Genomic DNA, 18,690 nt, shown 5'->3' on the forward strand with positions numbered 1-18,690 from the left:
CCGCCCGCCTCGGCCTCCCAAGAGCTAGGATTACAGGCGTGAGCCACAGCGCCCGGCCTATTAACATTTTTATCTAGTCTCACAATAGTATTTTTCATGTGGTATTCTTTGTCTTCCATTTATTTATCTGATACCCTTATTTAAAAAAAATTTCTTTGCATATATTTTATGTTCTTTCCTATTCTCTCTCATTTGTGGGTAAAGTGAGTTCTTCTTGGCCATTATTTGCGAGAAGGTTCTATAAGAGTGGGGTCAGGACTTTGTTCTAGAAATAAAAGAAATTCTCCTTTTGTCATAGGGTTGGGTATATGAGTGACTTATTTTAGACTTTATTTCTTCTCAGGCAACTTAAATCAGCTCTGCAGTGCTGTTTATGTTTGTAATCCCACATGGGAATGCACACTAATCTTTTCAGGGCATAGGGCCTTTGAAGATGCTAATTTCACCCTGTAGCACCCTCAAATCAAGCTTCTACCTCTATCATTTTCTAAGACTTTTCTTTTCAGAGGCAGCTAATGACTACCTGATTATTTCTATTTAATGGTCAGTTCTCAGTCCTTATCTTGTTTGGCCTTTCTGTGCCATCACACAGTGTCTATTGTGCTTCCTTCTTAAAGCTTGTTACATTTTTGCCTCTGTCACTGTTGTCTCCCTAATTTCTTCCTATCTTTTTGATAAATCCTTGTAATCTTCTAATTATCCTTCATTCAAGATTCTACTCCCTTCAGATCACTTTCTTATTGCCACTGCAATACATTTTCTTGATTGCAGAGCCTAACACTTTGCTCCCCTGTTTACAATTCTTCAAAAACATCTCCTACCTCCTTTATATATAGAATGAATTCCATACCATTTGGCAATACATTAAAATACCAATGTGTTCTGTCTCTTACATGTCTTTCCAGTTGTGTTATCCATTGCTCTCCTTTCTGCAGATCCTATTTGTGAGAGCCATACCAACTACATATAACTCTCTAAACATACCGTAATGTTGAATGTCTCTGGTATTTCTTCCAACTGGATTATTCTTCCAACTATTTTCCTCTGGTGAAATCCACTCATCTTTCAGAACTATGATTCGGTGTAAGTCTATGACCTTCTATTTGGTGCTGATTGGTCCCCTCCATGCATTACTGTCTGCATAATGCATAATGCTCATTACTGCTCATTCAGTACTGCAGTGTCTCAGACTATGAGCTCTTTAGTAGATTATTGCTTTATTTCCTGTCAGGCATTAACAATTATGACCAGATGATAATGAAACAAGAGAATTTACAGATATAATTTGTGGAGTATGGAGGCAATTTTCTCTCTATTCACTATTACTTAACACAGTATTAGATTTAACATGCTTAACAAATGACAATGGCAATGGTTTTCTATCCTCTGGGAAAAAATAAAAAGGAAAATAATAATTGTACTTCAAAATACCTACAATTCCCTAAGAAGTGAAAGAAATATTTTGTATAAACTTTGCATTCTATAGTAGCAATCTATTGGTATTTTTTAAAAAATTGATCTACCTTCTCATTTTATATGTATATTTATAATTTCTGTAATACAGCCAGTAGAACAAATATTAAACTCTTTAATATGAATTGCCTGTTCCTAGGACAATGACCCATTTCTAATGACAATCTGAAAAGAGATAAGGCCCAAAACTTGTGTGACTGAGGTAGTATTATTTAGCTTTAAGATTAAAAAAATAAGTAGGCATTGCTTCTTATACATTAACTACTGAGAGAGTATTCTAGATTACATTCATGGTTAGATAATAATTTGTCAGTATTTGTCCTTTCCTATAATCATTCATGAATAGACTATAGTCTAAAGAACTTGGAATCAATGCCATTTCAGACATTACATTATTTCCTCATCTTATGATTTGTCCTTTTGTGATGATTGTAATGTTTATCTTATCAGATTCATCTTGACCCCATGTCCAGATCCCTGGAGACTGTCTCTCCCTTGTTAGACAGTTGTTACATTCTCTTATAATAAGAAAATTCAGGAATAAATAGCTCTAAAGCAGAGTTATGTAAGGTCGTGTTATTTCTTTTGTGCTTTTTTATGTTTAAATCTTTGAGTTTATTTTATTTTTTTTTAATTTCAGAATATTATTGGGATACAAATGTTTTGGTTCATGGATTGCTTTTGTACTGTTTGAGACAAAGTTATAAGTGTGCCCATCACCTAGATAGGTACCTGTTAGGTATGATTTCATCCATCCCTGCTTCCCCCCTCCCACCTGCTTGATTTCCATTGAGTTTTATTTCCGTCTGTGCACTGAATGATGTTCAGTTAATTTCAATTTAGTGGTGAGTATACGTGGTATCTGTTTTTCCATTCTTGCAATACTTCACTTAGGAGAATGTTTTCCAGTTCCATTCAGATTGTAACGAAGGTATGAATTCATTCTTTTAATGGCTGAGTAGTACTCCATGGTATACATATGCCACATTTTATTTATTCACTCATGAATTGATGGGCATTGGGTTGATTCCACATCTTTGCAGTTGTGAATTGTGCAACAATAAACATTTGAGTGCAAGTGTCTTTTTGATAAAATGACTTTTTTTTTTCCTTTGAGTAAATCCCCAATAGTGGGATTGCTGGATCAAATGGTAGGTCTACTTTTAGCTTTTTGAGGAATCTCCATACTGTTTTTCATAGAGGCTGTACTAGTTTGCAATCCCACCAACAGTGCGTAAGTGTTCCTTTCTCTCTGCATCTATGCCAGCAGCTACTGTTTTGGGACTTTTTGATAAAAGCCATTCTCACTAGGGTTAGGTGATATCTTGTGGTTTTGATGTGCATTTCCCCAGTGATTAGTGATATTGAGCATTTTTTCATATATTTATTGGCCATTAGTCTATCTTCTTTTGAAAAGTTTCTGTTCATCTCTTTTGCTCACTTCTTAATGGGGTCATTTGATTTTTTTTCTTGCTGATTTGCTTGAGTTCTTTGTAGATTCTTGCTATTAGCCCTTTACTAGATGTATAGCATGCGAATATTTTCTCCCATTCTGTAGATTGTTTGTTTGCTCTGTTGATTGTTTCCTTGGCTGTGCAGAAGATTTTGTGCTTTTTAAAAGGAAGTGAGGTTGAAAGAGGGCCTCTCTGTGGTGAGGTCATGAGAATAAGACATAACTGAAATGTTTTGCTGGGATTGTGATTTGGCAAACTATTTAATGAGGACCTGAGATATGCAAGACCCTGCCAGGCACCACTCACTATTTCATTTAACACTCACAATAACCCTTTCAGAAAGGAGGTATTGTCCATATTTTTTTATAAATAACAACATAATTTCAGTTGGTTCAAATAAATTGTTGAATGTACCACAGTTAATGTGTGACAGAATTGGAATCTCAAACCAGAGTTTTCTGAATCCAGTTTCAGAGAACTTTCCTGCACATAGTATTGGCTTGCACTGAATATAGTTTATATTACAGAATCTGCAAGTGTCTATTGCTAATACCAGAAATATGACTGCTCCTATCTTTCTAAAAACACATATTGTTTTATCACCCTCTTATATTTATCATGTATTATTGCAGCCATATCAGGAGTATATACAACAAATAATTGTTTTTCGCCAATAGAAATGCAAGGTTGGAAAGATCAAATGACTCATTAAAGATTCTATAGACACCAATTAAGCTCATATTGGTAGCTAAGGATCAACAAGAAGTCTTGGTTTGCTTATGAATTAACTAATTCTTTATGTTCCTGATAAAATTCCACTTACCTTGTGAGAGCACAGTTCAGATCTTCCTTTTCTAGGAAACTTTCTCTGGCTCTCATATGCAGAATTACATAGCCTTCCTATATGCTATTACTGCACCCTGTAAAGTACCTCTGTAGTATAACTAATTGTATCAGTTGTTCACTCCCACTCTAACACTCTACTTAAACTCTATAATCCTTGAGGACAGAAGTCATGCCTTTTAATCTATGTATCCACAATGTCTGTACAGTACATGACCCTCAGTAGGGCTCAATAAATGGTTTTTGGATAGATTAATGAATAAATAAATGCCTTAGCAAAGGAGTATAAGAATTCATAAATAAATTTATTGGTGATGAATTATTTTTGTTTTGATGTTAGAATGCTTCATAATGTCTAAATAAGTCTTTGCCAAATCAAAATAACCCAAAAAACCCCTTTAAGTTAGAGGCAACTGATGCAGGCACTGTAGTGGAACCAACTGTGGACAAAAAGCCAGATTACTGAAGTTTTAGTTCTAGTTATTTCACTAACTGAATGACAAGCCAACATTTATTTATTTTTTATTTATTTAGTTTTATTAATTTCAAACCAACGGGGGTTAATTAGTGGGTACAAGAGTTTTTGTTACATGGATACCTTGTATAATGCTTAAGTCAGGGCTTTTAGTGTTCTCATCATCGCAATAATGTTTGTTGTACCAAGTAGGTAAGTTTTTATTCAATAGCCCCCTCCTTTCTTGATTTCTCATGTCCTTTATATCGCTTTGTGCCCATGTGTACCCATCACTTAACTCCCACTTATTAGTTTTCCATTCTTAGGATACTTGATTTAGAATAATGATCTCCAGTTCCATCCAAGTTGCTGCAAAAGACATTATTCCATTCTTTTTAATGGCAGAGCAGTACTCCACAGTATATATATACCACATCTTCTTTAACCATGCGTGAATTGTTGGACACTTTTAGGTTGAATCCACATCTTTGCAATTGTGAATTGTGCAGAGATAAACATTTGAGGTGTAGATGTCTTTTATAAAATGACTTCATTTTCACTAGATAGTTCCCCAGCAGTGGTATTACTGGATCAAATGGTAAGTCTACATTTCTTTCTTTAAGGAATCTCCATACTGTTTTCCATAGAGGTTGTACTAATTTGCAGTCCTGCCAACAGTGTATAAGTATTCCATTCTCTCTGCATCCATACCAGCATCTATTGTTTTTTTGACTTTTTAATCATGGCCATTCTCATAGGGGTAAGATGATATCTCATTGTGGTTTTAATTTGCATTTCCTAGATGATTAGTGATGTCGAGCATTTTTTTCATATGTTTATTTTCCATTTGTCTCTCTTTAAAAAGTTTCTGTTTATGTCTTTTGCCCACTTTTTAATGGAATTGTTTTTTTCTTGCTGATTTGCTTGAGTTCTTTGTAGATTCTGGTTATTAGCCCTTTATTGGATATATAGCTTGTAAATATTTTCTCCCATTCTGTAGGTTGTCTATTTGCTCTGCAGATTATTTCCTTAGCTCTGCAGAAGTTTTTTTTTTTTTAATTTAACCAAGTCCCATTTATTTATTTTTGTTGTTGTTGTAATTGCCATTGGGGTCTTAGTCATAAATTCTATGTCTAGGATGATGTCTAGAAGAGTTTTTCCAACATTTTCTTCTAGAAGTTTTATGATTTCATACCATACATTTAAGTCTTCTGTCCATCTTGAATTAACTTACGTGAATGGTGAAAGACATGGATCCTGTTTCTGTCTTCTGGATGTTGATATCCAATTTCCCCAGCATCATTTATTGACTAGGGCTTATTTTCTCCAGTGTATATTATTGTCTGCTTTGTCAAAGATCAATTGGCTCTATGTGGATAGTTTTATATCTGGGTTCTTTGTCTTGTTTCATTGGTCAATGTCTTTATTTTTTGTGCTAATAACATGCTGTTTTGGTTACTATAGCTTTGTAGTATAGTTTGAAGTCTGGTAATGTGATGCTCCCAGGTTTGTTCTTTTTACTTAAGATTTTAGTGGCTATTCAGGCTCTTTTCTGGTTCCAAATGAAGAATAGGATTATTTTTTCTACATCTGTGAAATATGACATTGGTATTTTTGATAGGGTTGTGTTGAATCTGTAATTTGAGTAATTTGGACATTTTAACAATGTTGATTCTGCCTATTCTTGAGCACAACATATTTTTCATTTGTTCATGTCACCTGTGATTTCTTTCTTTCAGTATTTCATAATTCTAATTGTAGAGATCTTTCACCTCCTTGTTTAAGTATATTCCTAGGTATTTTATTTTCTTTGTAGCTCTTGCAAATGGTGTTGGGTCTTTGATTTGACTTTTAGCTTGACTATTGTTTGTGGATAGGAATGCTATTCATTTGTCTAGATTGATTTTGTAACCTGAGATCTTACTGAATTCATTTATCAATTCCAGGAGTCTCTTGGTAGAGTCTTTTTTAATCCATTCAGTCAGCCTATGTCTCTTGAGTGGAGTGATCAGACTGTTTACCTTGATTGATAGAATCTATATGCAGAATGTGTTCTGTTCATCATGTTGGGTAATACCTTATTGCTTTATTTTTACCTCTTTTGATCTTTTTTTGTATGAGCCTGAGCTTTAGTTTTTGGATGGTTTTACACTGGTGGGTGTCTATTGTGCTGATCCTTGTATAATGCAGTTCTGAGTATTTCCTGCAGGGCAGGTCTGGTCTTGACAGATTTCCTTGGTGTTTGCTTGTCTGGCAAAGTCTTTATTTCTCTTTCATATATGAAACTTAGTTTTGTAGGATACAGAATCTAGGGTGGCAGTTGGTTTGTTTAAGAAGGTTAAATATGGGGCTTCAATCCCTTCTGGCTTGTCAGATCTCTGCTGAGAAGTCTACTGTTAGCCTGATGGGTTTTCTTTTGTAGATTATTTGTTGCTTTCATCTTACAGCTTGTAGAATTTTCTCCTTCATTTTGACTTTGGCCAGGTTGATAACTATGTGTTTTGGAGATGTCCTATTTGCTATGAATGTTCTCAGTGTTTGATGACTATCGTGTATCTGGATATCTAAATCTCTGGCAATACCAGGGAAGTTCTCTTCAATAATTACCTCAAATATTTTCCGTATCTTTTACTTTTCCTTCTTCTCCCTCTAGGATACTTATAATTTATACATTGGCTTGTTTCACATAGTCCCATATTTCTCTGAGTGATTGTTCATTGTTCTTTTTTTTTTTTTTCCTGCATCTTTGACAGACTGGATTAGTTCAAAAGCCTTGTCTTTAAGCTATGAGATTCTTTATTCTGCTAGGTCTAGACTGTTTTTGAAACATTTTGATGCATTTTGTAATTCCCTAAGACACTCTTTCATTTCTTTAAATTCTGTTACATCCTTTATTATTTTGTCTATCTTTTTAACAAGTTTTTAATTTCTTTTCATTTATGTCCTGAAACAGTTTTTTGGCTTCTTTGTGTTGGTTTCCACTTTAATCTTCAATTCCATTCATCTTGTTTGCCATCCATATTCTGAATTCCATTTCTTACATTTTGACTATTTCCTTTTGGTTGGGGCCCATAGCTTTGGATCTACTGTAATCCTTTGGGGGTGTTGTAGTAGCTTGTCTTTTGTCATGTTGCCAGAATTATTTTGCTGGTTTCTTCTCATTTGAATCCTCTTCTCTCATCTCAGCATTGATAGATTTGCAGCACACTTTTTCTTTACTTCTGGGAACTCTCCTACACAGTGAGAATGAGGAGAGGTCCCTAGATAATGCTTTATTATCATACTCTGGAGGACTGACCTGGTAGGAGAGGGGCAGACACACTGAGAGCCTGTAATACAACTATTCTCCTGCAACGTCTCAATCACGTGTGGTTGTCACAGTCCAAGCCGATGCTGGGGAATATTCTTTAGGATTGGTGGATTGGTCCTCAGGTTGCTGTTGGAACCTGTTGGGCAGAAGTCTATGTAACTCCCTCTCTATAGAGGCAGGTGGCATGACCTTAGCCAATGCCTGAGAGGGTTATAAGACCTTAGCCAGCAGCTGGATATATTACGGGATTACAGCCAGCCGTAGGGTGGGTCATGGGATCTTGTCAAGTGCCTGGGTACATCATGGGACTGTGGTCAGTGGCAGGGCTGGGTGTGGGAACTTGGTGGATGCCTAGTACATCATAGGACCTTGGCCAGTGCCTAGGCAGGTTGCATGACCTGGGACAGTGCTGGGGGATCTTCATGTGGAGTGCTGGGTTGGTCTCTAGGCTGCTGTTGGAAGCTCAGGAAGGGGGCTGCGTGAGTCCCTTTCCACAGAGGCAGGTGATGTGGAAGATTGAGCTTCTCAGGTCTCCTTGTGCTGGTGGCAGTGACTGGTGAGCCTATCTAGGTAGTGGCAACAGATGTCAGGGCTGTGGGCATTCACTCCATCCAGATCTAAGTGTAATGGCAGTATGTGGAGGGGGTGGCTTGTGGCCATGGGGGCAGCTGGACCACAGGAGTAGTGTCATGCAATGCCATGGGGGCATGGCCCTCTGGCCAGCATGCTGGGCAGGGGCGCTTGTTCTGCTGGTCAGGGTTTAGGGCCACAGGGACATGACCTGTGGGTCAGCACAAAGAACCAAGGGGTATGACTCACCATGTGGCACATGAGGTTGGGTGTGTGACCTGATGGCTGTTGTGAGTTTCAGGGGCATGGCTTGCAGTGCAGTGTGCAGGATAGGGGGTGTGGCTTGCTGGTTAGTGCCCATGGGACTGTGGGTGTGTGAACTGTTGATTGACACCCAGGTTTGTGGTTGTGTGGGCTGGGGCACAGTGAGGAATGGGGCCAGGGTGCTAGTTCAGCTGTTTGGTGTGCAGAGCCGCAGTGGTTGGGCTGTTTGATGGCTAGTGCTCTTTCTCCACACAGGTCCTGCTGAGGATGCTACTGCAGGACCTCTTGAGCTCTGTTGCAATTTCCCAGTGAAGTTGCCACCCAGCTCACAGTCACAGGCATGTGAGTGTGTCTGCTCTCTCTCCCCTCCCTATCCCAGGAAGGGGTGATGTTGGGGCAGCTGCAGCGAAGTTGATCCCTGTGTAGACAAGGTTCTGTGGACCTGAGAGCCCAGATTGGAGTCACTGCAGGCAACTGGGGAACTGAGACCTGGGACCCTGCTGAGTCTGGTCTTAGATGCAACTTTTACCATACATTCTCCAAGTAATTCCCTGATCAGTACAGAGGACCATGGTGGTTGTGGGGGACTCTCCACAGCTCGAGTTGCAGCATCTGCATGGGAGAGCATTGGGCCCTGGCCTTCTCTCCTTTATCCCTTCCCCATGTGTAGGGGTCTCCCCCGTACCCTCCAATCTTGGCGAGTGGAACTCCCTGCCCCTGTCTCCTTCACTCTGAGTGTCTCCTGTTGGTCCTCTGATGATTTACAGCGCTCTCTCCAAGAAGGTCCATCTGTAGCTTCATATCTACTTGCATTTTTTGATCCTTTCCTAGAGAGCAGCATGTGTGGGCTGTTTCTAGTCTGCCATCTTGGCCTCCAACTTTTATAGAGTTCTATATTTTACCTGCAAAATGAGGGAATCATATGTGGCAAAAGTTACAAAGATAGTACTTGACTAAGTAAAGTTTGGAAACCACTGTTCTGAGACATTTTGTGGAGGTGGGTATAATAAGCAGTACTGGAGTGATTTTCAAGCTTTTCTTTTTAAGCGGCAGAACATCTTGTCAAATAAAATCTTACACAGAACTCCAGAATGTAAAGTAGATAAAAATTTGAGATGCTGTGGCTGATAAGCCTCTTTGTCCTTTAATACTTGCTCCTGTTCTCTCATTTCCTACTTATCAAATGTATTAGGTGCTTGGCAGATTCACGGGTGAGTCCAGTTTTAGGGCAAAGCCTAATTCTCCATCTTTAAAAATAACAAGAAAATTATAGTTTATAAATATGAAGATATTTAAAGATAATCAAATATATTTTCCTATGTTCCTTTATGTTCTATTGAAACAATATCACATGGCATTCTGGTATTACCATATTAGTTTCAGCCTTCTGCTTTAATGATTGCTTTTGTTATTCATACAGCCACATAGATCTGGATCCCCTGACCTTTGGTAGGGCTGGGACAGAGTACGTGGCCCAGAATTGGGTGTCTGCTTCTTAGTCATAATTGGAAGAGTTTATATTCAATTAACTCAGTTAAACCAGTAATTATCATGCCATTAGTTAATTTTAGGTCCTTGGAAGATTCCTCACATTTTTGTGATCTACTTAGGAAGTCTATAAATGATATAGTATTTATATTTCTGAGAAAAGAACACAGAGAAATTTTATGTGCTTGCTTGCTTAAAACAATAATGAACTATTGCACTTCGTTTTTCAGTTTTCCCAAGAAAAGAAAAATTTTTAATTGATCATGAGTGTCCAGAGTCTTTGAGACTAAAAAGAAGACTTGGACCAAAGTCCTGTTTATCTCACACATACACAATGTTTGAATAGTATTTTATTGCTGGATAATTTTTAAAAAGTCTAGGGACATAGCACTTAAGAATGAATATCAAGAGTCATCTGTATTAACAAAATAATTTTAGACACTGAATCAAAGACCCACTTTAGAGGAAAAAATTGTGAATTCTTGTTTAAGCAAAAGATAGAGGCAAATTATTATGCTTTTCAAGTTATGTTTTGGATATACAGTTTTATACGCATAATTTAAGTTTTCCAATTTAACATAAATTTCTATGAGATTACATTAAAAAAAGTAGCTGTTCATGGGCTCCATATGTTCTGCAAACTGCAGTGTCATCTGTCTTTTTTGTGTTACCATTAAGAAAAAATCTGGTTCCTTTCTTGTTCTGAAATACTGCCCAATTATCCTCTGTATCTTGGCCCTGACCTGTCCTCATCTGCTGCTCGTTCTCTGATAAATAATGCTTGTTTGCTGCTTCCAAGTGGCAGCAGAGGGTAATAGTTGATGTCATGAGCTTGGCAGGCACAGTGCCTGGGTGTGAATCTTGTCTCTGCCTTTTCCTAGAGGAGTGAGCTTGGATGAGTCATTTACCATTTCTAGTCCTCAGAATTCTCCTGTATAAAATGGAGATAAAAATAGTTGTGAGAATTACATGAGATGATACAGTTATAGGGACTACAGAATAGTGCCTGTCACAAAACTATTTGTATCTCTATCACAATAGTAAGAATTTGTATCCTGTCAATATTTATTTTCCGTGAGCTGATATTTGTAGTTTACCAGGCATTCTGATTCTATTTCCTGCTCCCTTCTATCTGCTGCCTTTGTATCATCGTAATTTTAGGGCATCGAGGAAGAGGCATAGAGCCTATCTAGATTATTCATTCAAACAGTTACTCAGCAAATGTTTATTGCTTGGCACGGGGTTTATACAGTGATTAACTGGATTCACTATGAGCTTCTGAGAGGCATAAAAAACTATGCATCCATACAAATAAATATATAATTGTGATAACTACTGTGAATAAGAAAAATAATGTGATAAGACCTTGTAGAGACGACCATAGAGAAATCTGTAAAGGCTTTTATGAAGAAGCGACATTAAAGCTGAAACCTGAAGAATGAGTTATCCAGGCAAACTTGAGGATGTGTTAAAGTGTAGGGAAAGTTCTGAGACAAGAAAGGCATGCTGGATAAACGCTAAATTGAATTTCACTAAAGAGAAATGACTCAAATGGGTGAGTGATGTGGGATAAAGTTGGAGAAGCAAGTAGAAGCCAAAATAGAAAGTTGAGGCTAGAAATGCAAGCAGGAACCAGACCTGTGGGGACTTGAATGATTAACCATGATATTGAGGGTTTTACATTATCCTAAAAATAACAGGAAGGCATGAAGAATGTAAAGTGGGGGAGTAATATAAAGAACTTTGCATTTTAAAAAGATCACTCTGAAGAATAGAGAGAGGATGAGTAGAAGAGCTTCTTTTTTTGTTCCTTAGTTACAGTATGTGTGAAAGCACTGTAGACTCCTCATTGAAGCTTTCCTTGATAATTTTTGCCCACAGAGGTGGCCTTCACTCATTTGTTCACCTCATGAACCCATTGTCTATTGCTGTCATAGAACCTCTCGCTTTGCACCATGAGCCTGACACAGGCCAAGGATGCGATCAGTATTGTAGAATGAATAATCATTGATTCTTCTGTTCCAAGATTAGACAGTGGTATTTTAAGGTCAAAGACTATATCATGTTCATCTTCATGTCATCCACAGCATCCAGCAAGGCCCTGCCACACGTCAGGCTCTCAATCTTTCGTTATTTTTGTTGTTACAGAGAAACAGCACAAATGAAAAGAAATGGTCAATATTCATGATGAATACAAATGGGGATTTTGGATCATGGATGCAATTTAATTTTTTATATTCTCACTGAAAGTTGGTAATATTAACTGGGATCCTAGAGTGTCTGTAATAGGTTTATGAAAGTTACTAAATAGCACTGAGGGTGGCATTCGAAGACCTGAATTTGAGCATGAGCAAGAACACAGCAAATACTTATTAAGTAAATTGAGTATGTTTCAGCCATCTGTGCCCTTTACATCTGTGTTTATAGATCTTCTATGGTTCATTTTAGCAGTTAGTAAAAATTTCCTAATCTTTCCTAAACCTCCCCTAATCACATCTTCACCTTGGTACAGTGTTAACTCAGAGAGAAAACCCTCATATGTTGAGAGAGATTGTAACATCAAATTATTAATTGATTTCAATATAGGAATTCTTTGTTCCTTTCCCTTCATTTAAAAGGGAACCAAAAATGTCTTCTTAAAAACAAAACAATTTAGATGCCACTTATGGTATGTTAAACTATAAAACATTCATTAGTGGTACCAGTTACTTTTTTAGAATAGGAAAAATAATTCAAATCTTTAAAACTTTCCTTCTTAGGGAGTATTTACTACATTGAAATTCATTTAAAAATCCATTAAAGCATTATTTATAAGTGGAGAAATATAGGATTCATTTGTCACATTCTCTCTGTGGTGTTATTGTTGGAAATTAGCATTCATCCAAACAAATCGCATACTAAGAGTTTTTTCTTTTTTTTGTGAACATGTGTATTGATTTAAAATTTTTACTGTATTAGAATATATAAAGAACACATTTTACAGTAGAAATTGATGTTAGGTGGTTGTTTAAGAGACATGTTTTACTCAACACAGCCTTTAGCCTAGCTACTTTGCCATCTGATGACTATTAGATGAATGCCTTTTTCTCTTTGTTACTTATCTCTCTCTGAGACTAAGCTAATGGTTTAAGTTCATATTAATTATAAAAACTTTTAAATTTTTTTATCTCAAAAGTCCTTGATACTTATTACTTAATTGAATGATTTTTTTCTTTTCATGAAATATTTGCATCTAAATATTGAATAATTTTATGCAGAAAATGACTTTCCTTATTACATATACATTTTTTCTTTAAATTTATTTGTTCTCCATTATTTGCATCACCCCACTTCAACAATTTTCAGGAGGAAGCACATTTGTCTCTCCTGTTTATGCCTCTGATATGCAGATCAGAAAGCAACAGTGATTGAGTATAGTCGTCCTGAATTTTTTGCGATGAGACCAGTAGATTCAAACTCAAGGGAAGAGTTTAATACATTATGTATCATATTCAGGACACGTTTATCCATTTGCTGAGTCTTGAGAGTTGATTTTTATACTTTGTATTTATTTCTGCTAGATTTCTGAAATTTCATTACTTTCATAAAGTTTATGGATACTTACAAATCCAACCCCTTTATTGGCAATTGAGGAAACCGAAGGCTTGGGGCCAAGAGGATAGCTATAATTGGGTGGATGTGGGGGCTGGGAGTGGAGATAGCAATTCAGGCTCTTCTCTGTCCAGACTTTCTTCCTCCCATTCATACTATATTAGATGCTCTCTCAAACCAGGGAACCCTTCTTTTCTTGAACTAGACTTTAATGCTTGTCTAGGGTAGAGATTCGTAGACATTTATACTTTAGGAATTAGTAACATTTCCAAAGGATTAGAGAGGACTGATGTAAAATTGCCAATTTTTAATTTTCTCAGTAAAGCCCATTAAGTACCAAAAGAAATACATGCCTGTGCCTCATTATATTTCCATCATTTCATAAATAGACATATTTGCATCTAAAAACCTGAAGAGCAGGACTTTTCTTGTTAAGCTACAAAGGGAAACTGTAACCCAAAGCAGTAGACTAAAAGCCATCAAGGTATCTCACATTCTCTAAGGAGAACCATATACAAATATAGTCAGGCACCTCCCTCTGAGGGAGACAGAGGTAGCCAGATGGGTCCTGATACCAGTCATCACCCTGGCAATCTCTTGACTCTCATATATATAGGAGAGAATACAGAGAGGTGCTGGAGAAGGGAGTTATTAGCCTATAGAAAATTAAGAATCACTTCTAGAGAGGGAGGTGCCTTCAACAAAGGGCAGATTAGCTTCTGCATCCCTTAGGTTCCAATCAGGAAAACAAAAGGGATTTAACACAAAAAACTGATTACACAAGTATTGGATGATAAAATTGAAAAGGGGCCAACAAGGTAACCCAAAGATTAATTAATTCCAAGAAGCAACCTGCCATTCCTGAGGGAAGAAGGGAAAAGATGATGTTATAAGAATCTAGCAGTGCAAAGGAGGGGTCACCACTATAGGAGCTGGGACCACAAAGGGGTCGCTCTGAAGCTAGTCAGTAGAGCTCTGAGGGGAGTGTCATATGGCTGGTTCTGGGTTTGCCAAGAGGGAGTGCCTGAGTTGTCCATACTCCTGGGAGGAGAAAGAGGGTCCCTTCTCTCTAACTCTCTTCTTCTCGTATCCTGCAAGTGATTCCCATTGTTAGAACCTAGAGGAAGCCAGCTGGGAGCAGATTCTGTTAAATGTAGTTAGCAATTTAGTCTGCAAAGTAGTTTGCATCACAGAGCAGAGTTTAGAGTGATTGGCTTGGGCCTGAAAGACACTGGCAAATAACTCACAGTATCATATTTCTTCATGGATCAATTATGCAGAAAAGTTTTGTGCCTTTTCTGACCAATGAGAAAGAGAAATGGAGAGAGAGAGCTAGCAGGGTGGAGAGAAGAAACAGCAGCAAAGCAGCATACACTTTCACCTCTTAGTGGGACAAGGATACTTGGGCTTATCCTGGATTGAGTGGACATTGTAGCTTGAGCCAATTATATCATTACGCCAATCAAGACTATAGACTATAGAGCCCATTATATCATTACGCCAATCAGGCAAGGGTATTCGACCAGCAAGAGTTTTAATTTGTATCAGTGGGAGTAGAACTGAGGAGACTAGAAAAGTTATTTCTTCCCAGTGTGAAAGCTCCTACTTTACACTAAGTACACAGCCAGCAGTTGGAGAAGGCATCGATGTACAGTGTCATTTTGCCAGAGAAACAGAGGCACTCAAAAAAGGACAGCAATTAAATTCAATTAAATTCTCTGTTAAGTAAAAGGATTTTTACTACTTCATTAGTTCTTTTACTTGCCCCAGTGTGCAAAGAGGTAGAACCTGGAGGCAAAACGGAGGAGAAATAAAATAGTAGACCATTTCTTCTTTCCACTCCAAGTCCCAGACACTGGCCACTGAGCTGGGGGGGGGGGGGAGATGTGATTTAAAGCAGATATAAGATTGGAGCTATGGAATCAATCCAAACTGTTGTTAAGGAGGAATAAATAGATTTGACATTGCAGATGGGAAGGAATTATTGGAGAAAAGTGAAGATCAGTTCATATCTGTGCTTTACTGAGTTCAGAATGTTCAATAAATCAGTACACAAAAAACAAAATGAAATGTATTTGAACATCATCTCCAGAATAAAAGGCAATCTGTAAACTGGAAAAAAGTAGCATGCTTAAAAACTCAAAATATTTCCTTTACTTTTCTCATTCCTGCATAGTTTGGTCTAGCATGTATTCATGATGTAGGATTTTTAAATGATTACCATTATTCATTGAAATTCCTATCAGCCAGGCATCACTAGTACTGATGACTGTAACCTGTTAAAAGGGAAATTCACACTATTACTACAGCAGACAGGGTCGTTTTCCTCATTTTAGTCTTTGATTCTCTGTGGAAAAGGGGGAAAGAGGAAAATGTGAAATTATATAAAGAATATTGTAGTCTTTGAATGTAACAGAGCGTTATAAAGGGCTAATATAAGTTTAAAAGCATCTTCTAAGTGATGAAATATAAAAACCACAAGGAAAACTATTAAAAATATGTCAGGAATGGAAAATATAGCCATTATACTTACTCATTACCTTAGAAATTCTTAGAAATGCTTTGTTTTAATGAGGCATATGGTGTTCTATTTATTGAGAAGCAAATTTTATAGTGGAAAAATAATCTCCAACATTTGCATTAAATTTGAGGCATTTAAAATTTTTAGTATCTTTTAAAATTACACCTTTTGTCCTTATAATAATAGGGAGCATGACTCCAGGAAAACAATCAACTTAACTTGTTTATAGAACAACAGAAAAAAAAAAAGAAATAAAAATCATTTTATTCACTTCCATTTTGAAAAGATGTGAGTAAGACCCAATCACCTATATAGTGATAGGTTAAGAGACTTGGTTTTAGAACCAGAATGTTCTAGTCTTAACCAGTGGAGTGCATGATTTTGGGCATGTTTCATTACTATTCTAAGACTTGATTTCCTCACCTGTCATGAAAATTGTGCCTACTTCATTTGATTGGTTATTTTTATGAGATAATTTAAATCATGTATGTAGATTACATAAATTGGCTCAAGTAAATGCTCAATCTATATTAGCCTAAATGAAAGGCAACAGGCACTAACAATCAGCAATAATATGGCATGTATAATTCCTAGTCTCATGTATTTCAGCAGAATTGCCACTGCCACCCATGAGTGAGGACATTAAACTATCTCTGCCTCACAAAAGCAATTTGAGATAATGCCCACTGACCTTCTTTTCTCGAAGTATTAAAGCCATTCTTGAACCCCCACTAGATTTCATTCATTCATTCTTTGAATAGTTACTTAGGGAGATCCTGCTTGTGTCAGTCACTATGCTAGGCACCGAGGACAATATTTTAAACCTGCCCTCTGGCTTTGTAAAGTTTTGGTAGCAAGTCTATCTTAGTTAGGCTCCTAGCAGATAAGAGATTGCATGCCCAAAGTGGGTGAAAGAGAGTTTACAGGAGGTACTACTGACAAAAAGTATGGGCAAAGTTGAGGATAACCAAGAGGGGTGATGAAGCACCAGGAGCCTAGCGACAGTGGGAAGCTGCTTCCAGTTCTATGCCTAAATAGGGATGCCCGTGGGAGCCGTGACCGAGAGTAGAAGCCATTAGCTACTGCTGTCCTGTGGCCAGCAGAGAGAGATCTCTCTTTCCTCTTGCTCTCTTGATCTCCTGCAACTGCTTCCATTGGTTGAACACTCCCAGGACCCAGGGGGCAGAGAGTCCCTGAGGACCAGTCTCTTAGGGCACAGACCAGGATGGAGAATGGTGACAATGGATCTGGAGGGGCACATGAGGAATATCCAGAAAATAATCTATGTTTCTTGCTTCCTTTTTTTCTTGTCTTATATAACAGATGTTGGCTTTTTCTCCTGAATATAAAAGTAATACATTTTTATTGTAGAACATTTGGACAACTGCCTTGTAACTTGCAATCCTACTTTTTCCTAGCCAGGACATGTTCCCGGTTGAAGGCACATGAATTTATCCAGTAAGCTTTCATACTCAAAGGATCACAAAACAAATTTATTTCCATGGATAAGACCTTACAAAAATGGTCTTGCTTACCAAAAGACCTACTGATGTTACCCTGGAACATTTTGTCTTTCTGCCTGTCGTAAGTTTCTTTATCATGGCATCTTCCTACATGTATTGTATTCGTGGCATATTAAATTCCTTTTTATATTTTTGTATACCATATTGTTCCACAGTATCTCCACTAAACAGATGCAACTCAATATTAAAAAGAAAACTTCCTATAATCCTTATATGATTTCCATTGTTATCATTTCACATGCCATCTTTAATATTTTTTCTGTTCACATTTTTACAGAGTTATAATCACTGAGTATGTATAGTTCTATATCTGGCATTTAAAACTTAAATGTGAATATTGCTTTTGTTTAAAAAACTTAGGAGTATAAGCTTTTTTTCAGGTTCAACCCTACCTATAGGGGCATTCAAACTTGACTATCACTCTGTGATGAAATATCTGTTACTTATCTACTTGTGTTAGGTTTCAAGCAGCCTTTGACTAAAAGCTTTAAAATTCTGCCTACACGCTGTTTGGTCAGCATTACAGGAGCACAGTGGTTGTAATCATTCCTCGGAGTGTGCTGAGGAAATTCTTTTCCTTAGTATATTGAATCAAATACCTCAAAAGCCTGTGGGGTTCTCTCCCTGGAACACTTATAAAGGCAGAATGTCTCCCTCCCCCCACTCTCTTATCTACTTTGTCAGTTTCACTGCCAACTCCTGCATAATATAGTCAAATTATGTGTTAGAAATTCAACCCTGGTTTCCTGGGTGATGGTACAATGCCACTACTTAGTATTCCTAGTCACATAGCTACAATTCCATCATGCTCTTAATCTATATATATCTTCATGTTAAAGAAGCAGACTTTTCAAACAAGGCATGCATTGAGTTTCAATGAACAGAGCGAAGAAACATACAGGAGATCTCGAGTTCGGCAATAATGCAGGACATTTTTGATATTAAGGTCTTGTGAAACCACTATTAACATTTCTTTGATTTGGTAATTTTTGTAGTGCATCTTTTCTAGTTAAATTCTCAGAATTCCGCAAATTCTCTTGTAGCCTGTTATGACAACTTTAAGTTTGAGCCTGTTTTAACAGCCTGAGTCTTCATAAACCAGTGACTAGTTTTCCTCTGAGGCTTGCACAACTGAGGTGCACCCTTAAAGTTTGGTGATGTTATTGAGGCTCTTTGTTTCTGAAGTGACTTCCAAGGAT

At 37.3% G+C, this 18,690-nt stretch overlaps 1 protein-coding gene across 1 annotated transcript in view; it reads left to right on the plus strand.

Annotated features, from left to right (window-relative positions):
- Positions 1-17,376: 17,376 nt before the first annotated feature.
- PDE4B (phosphodiesterase 4B) overlaps positions 17,377-18,690 on the plus strand; it is a 396,900-nt gene continuing 395,586 nt past the window's right edge. The window contains exon 1 of the mRNA XM_012767157.3: positions 17,377-17,552. The gene's annotated coding sequence lies outside the window, so the exon portion shown is untranslated. The remainder of the gene's footprint in view (positions 17,553-18,690) is intronic.

Source organism: Microcebus murinus, chromosome 2, assembly GCF_040939455.1.
Source record: "Microcebus murinus isolate Inina chromosome 2, M.murinus_Inina_mat1.0, whole genome shotgun sequence".
Taxonomy (NCBI): domain Eukaryota; kingdom Metazoa; phylum Chordata; class Mammalia; order Primates; family Cheirogaleidae; genus Microcebus; species Microcebus murinus.